Raw genomic sequence first — 4959 nt, forward strand, 5'->3', positions numbered from 1 at the left:
GCCATTCCAGGTTTTCCCTCCTGCCCTGCTGGCTGTGGTGTGATAGAGCGCCGCAGATATGGCTATCAGGCACATGAATAAATGTTCATCATCACTAGCCATCAGGGAGATTCAAATTAAAACCACGTTGAGATACCACCTTACACCAGTTAGAATGGCCAAAATTAGTAAGACAGGAAACAACGTGTGTTGGAAAAGATGTCGAGAAAGGGAAACCCTCTTCCACTGTTGGTGGGAATGCAAGTTGGTGCAGCCTCTTTGGAGAACAGTGTGGTGATTCCTCAAGAAATTAAAAATAGAGCTTCCCTATGACCCTGCAATTGCACTACTGGGTATTTACCCCACAGATACAGATGTAGTGAAAAGAAGGCCCATCTGTACCCCAATGTTTATAGTAGCAATGGCCACAGTCACCAAACTATGGAAATAAGCAAGATGTCCTTCAACGGTTGAATGGATAAGGAAGATGTGGTCCATATACACTATGGAATATTATGCCTCCATCAGAAACGATGAATACCCAACTTTTGTATCAACATGGAAGAGATTATGTTGAGTAAAATAGTCAAGCAGAGAGAGTCAATTATCATATGGTTTCTTATGTGGAGCATAAGGAATAACATGGAGGACATGGGGAATGGAGAGGAAAAGGGAGTTGAGGGTAATTGGAAGGGGAGATGAACCATGAGAGACTGTGGACTCTGAAAAACAATCTGCGGGTTTTGAAGGGGCGGGAGTTGGAAGGCTGGGTGAACCTGGTGGTGGGTATTATGGAGGGCACGTATTGCATGGAGCACTGGGTATGGTGCATAGACAATGAATTATGTTACACTGAAAAGAAATTAAATTTTTAAAAAGTGTATAAACTACCCCCTTTGTTTGTGCTCAGGGCTCGGACCCTGAGAGATTACTCTCCTCTGAGCTTGCTGGTGTCGAATAAACCTCTGATCCTCCAACTTCTCCGAGGCCCACTTGGTTCTTCTGCCAGGATCCAGTCCACATTCCATAACATTTGTTTCCCTGACCAGGAAAACCAACCACGCTGGCCCATTGTTGCCACCAGTTTGGGGTCAACCGTGGGTGGTGATGGAACGAGGGGTTGTAACCCAGAAGGTGTGCCCGGGCTAATCTTCGGCAGTCTTCCACCTGGTCGCCTGGGACAGGCCCGCTCCTGCTCCGCTGTTCCCGCCAGCCTCAAAGGATACTTGGCAGGTGAGGACCTGGTCCCCGTGTCGGATTCCGGTAAGGCCTGGCACCCCAGCACCCAGTCAGGCCCACCCATCAGGGTGGAAGGGGAGACTGATCACCTCCTGGAGACCTCTTAGAGGTCTCACAGGTCAGGGCCTCCCAGTGGGGGAGGGCCCTCAGGTCAGGAGTCTCCCAAGGTCAGGGGGCAGGAAGGAATTTCCAAAAGGAATTCCACAGGTCAGGGCTTGAGGGTGGGGGGGCGGGTAGAACTGTGATAACTTCGATGTGAATGGTGAATGAATGAATGGCTGGCCTGTTTGTGTTTGTGGCTCCAAGGTCTTGAGATTATGGAGTCTGAGTGGGCCCCAACCTGTCTGAGTGGTGACCTCATAGGATCTATGGCCAGTCCTTGGGGCACCTGTCCGGGGTTAATATGGACTCACTATGGCTAAGATGCACCCAAGTCTCCTCCGGGAGGGTGGACAGGTGGGCGTCTGATTGGTCTCTCCTCTGGAGGGACACCCACCCTTTGTCCTTGCGCCAGCGAGGCAGGGAAGGAACACATAGGGTCAACAAGAGAGCCCCTGTTCATCATGGGTGGGAGCTCTTCAAAACCTATAGTCCTTGAGACCATGATCAAAAATTTCAAGAGGGGTTATTAGAAGACTATGGAGTTAAGATGCATCCTGGCAAACTGAAAACCCTATGTGAGTTGAAATAGCCCACTTTTAATGTCAGACAGCCTTCAGAAGGGACAGTGGATGTCCCACATGTTCTTCAGGTATGGCAAGTTTTAACAGGAGAACCAGGAGACCCTGACCTGTTTCCGCACATTGACTCCTGGCTAGGAATTACCCAGACCCTCCTCCCTGGGTGCAATTTACTTGTGATAGGCAGGGACAGGCCAGGGTCTTAATCTCTTCTAAGTGGCCCAAAAAGCCTGACAGAAGCCCCAGCCACGGAACTCCCCCGAATGGCTCGCAGGTGGGCACTTGCTCTGCCCCATCCTGGCCCGCTGCTCTGGCTCCAGCCTCCTCGCCTCTCACCTGCTCCTGCCTTCCTCCCTTTCCACTGCCCATGTGGCAGCAGGGTGGTCAGATGCGTGATGGCGGCGATGCAGCCGCCCCGCTGAGCCTGCTAGCTCCAGATGCCGGGGGCTGGCCACTTGAGGTGGCTCGGGGCCAGGCAGCAACATGCAGAAGGGTGAAGAGCTGGACAGCTTTGAGGGTGAGGCCTCAGACCCTTCCATGATCTGGGGCACCAGCAGGCAGTATCAGCCCACCACCAAGCCGGTGAGCCAATGCTAGGCCTGGCCAACCTGCGCTGTGACCCCAAATACCTGGGCCTTGAGCTAGCCTGCCTCAAGGACACCCAAGGGATTTTGGCCCTGATCGAGTTCATCTGCATAAAGGCCCTCATGGAGAGCTCCCTGTGTGAAGGCCTCTCCTTTTCTGAGTTTGTGAGTGTAACGCATTCGTGGTCACTGGAGTCTTGCTGATTCTGCTCAGCCTAAACCTCCACATGAGGATTCCCCAGATCAATTGGAACCTGACAGATTTGGTCAACACTGGGCTCAGCTCTTTCCCAGAGACATGGACAGTGGCCCCGAGATTCAGTGCCTGGACACATGAGCCCACCTGTGAGACTCCTCCTTCCTCTCATCCTCGTACTCATCCTTTCAACCAAGTTTTCTTTCCCTCGTCATGTCAGATTTTCCTGTGATTAAGCTGAATTTTTTCCTTTTCATTCTGGGAAAGGGTTTTCAGAGTGGCCCTGTTGGCGGGTCTGTGAGATGGAGAGGCCCCGACCACTGAAATGGGGGAGACCCAGAACCCCTTGGCCAGGGATCAATGTGCCAACCGTGAAGAAAAGGGGCATCAGAAAAACAAATGTCCCAACTGGGGAAGGCTCAGAAGCCCAGCCGCTACAAGGAAGAACCCTGAGAATGGGACCTCATGGGACTTGCAGAAATAGATTCGGGGTGGGGGGTGGGCTCTCTTCTCCTTGGCTCCCATGAGCCCATGATCAGAATGAAAATAGGGGGCCAATCAATGACTTTTTACGGTTGATACTGGGGCCGAGCACTCTGTCGTCACCTCCCCAGTGGCCCTTCTCAGCTAAAGAACTGTGACCATCCTTGCGGTTACCAGGACATGGGCAACACAACAGCCCATTTGCCAGACCTTGGGGGCCACAAGGTCTGACATGAACTCCTTTATCCCCCTGATTGCCCCTCCTCCTCCTGGGCTGAGACCTGCTCTCCAAGCTTGGGGCTCAGATAACCTTTGAGCCCACCGGGCGCACCAGCCTCCGAGTGAACCCAGGGCAAGAAGAGTTGGGGTTCTCTGGTACTAGCGATTACTACACCAAGGGAAGATGAATAGAGGTTATCCTGGGCCCAGCCCCAGCTGAGGAGCCCGCCGGAGTTCAGGCTCACTTTCCCTTCAGTATGGGCTGAAGACATCCTACCTAGACTAGGCCAAAATTGGGAGCTACAGAAGAAAAGGTAGTGCTGGGAATACTCACCCAGACCATTGGGCCCTGGCAATGGCCAGTTGCATATCTGTCAAAGAAACAGGACCCCGTGGAAGCAGGATGGCCTGTACCTCAGGGCCACAGTCCTACTCATTAAGGAGGCAGACCAGCTCACCCTGGGAGCAAGAACTGAACGTCAAGGACCCTCATGCAGTTACGTCCCTCACGAACACACAGGAGCACCGCTTCCTTTCCAGCTCTCGCCTAGCACAATACCAAGGGCTCCTCTGAAAATTTGCAGGTCGCCCTTGAAAGAGTAAAGACATTAAATCCAGCAGCCCTTCTTCCTATGGAAGAGGGAGAACCAGACCATGACTGCTCCGAGGTAACTGATGAAGTCTACACGAGGCGTCCAGGCTTACCGGATCAAGCCATAAAGAATCCAGAGTTCATGCTGTTCAGCGATGGCAGCAAGAGGGTGTCTGGAAAGCAGGTTATGAAGTGACCAGAACCACTGAAGTCCTAGAGGCTGAGGCATTACCAGCTGGACGATCAGTACAACAGGATGACCCATACGCCTGAGTCCGAGCCCTCACCCTTGGTGAAGGTGAGCGGGTCAACATCCACATTGACTCTCCATATGCCTTTGCTACATCTACAAGGAAAGGGGCCTCCTTACCGCTGCAGGAAAAGCTATCAAAAACAAGGAAGAGATACTGAAACTCCTCAAAGCCATGTGGCTTCCAAGAGAAGAAGCAATTCTGTACAGTAAGGGACCCCAGTAAGGAGATGACCCCATAATGTGGGGAAATCATCAAGCAGATGAGGCTGCCAAGACCGCAGCCAGTAAGGACATGGACAGAGCTCCTTCCCTCACCGTGGCCCTGACACCCCAGAAAAAGTCCCTCCGCCTCGGTACACTAGAAAGAAAAGAGAATGAGCCATGGCTGAAGGGGCCACCCTCAGTAAAAAGAAATGGTGGGTGATGCCAGATGGGCGTTTCTTCATCCCAACAGTAGCAGGAGGGCATCCAGTCAAGAAATACCATCAACTCGCCCACCTGGGAAAATCCGCATCAGAGGCCCTCCTGCAGAAGCAGGCCTACATCAGCAGCCGCCAGCACCGTGCGGAGCAACCAGTGAACAATACACTGCACGTGCTAAAAATAGCGCTCGGCCTGCACCCCAGCCCGCCAGGTGTCCAGAGGAGGGGAGGAACCTCTTTCGAAGATCTAGAGATAAACCTTGCAGATGTGCTGCCAAGCAAGAGGTTCAGGTATCTCCTAGCGGTAATGCG

General features: G+C 52.7%; 1 pseudogene; it reads left to right on the forward strand.

Annotated features, from left to right (window-relative positions):
• Positions 1-2381: 2381 nt before the first annotated feature.
• Positions 2382-4168, forward strand: LOC131834719 (CKLF-like MARVEL transmembrane domain-containing protein 4; annotated as a pseudogene).
• The last annotated feature ends 791 nt before the right edge of the window (positions 4169-4959 follow it).

Source organism: Mustela lutreola, chromosome 6, assembly GCF_030435805.1.
Source record: "Mustela lutreola isolate mMusLut2 chromosome 6, mMusLut2.pri, whole genome shotgun sequence".
NCBI lineage: Eukaryota > Metazoa > Chordata > Mammalia > Carnivora > Mustelidae > Mustela > Mustela lutreola.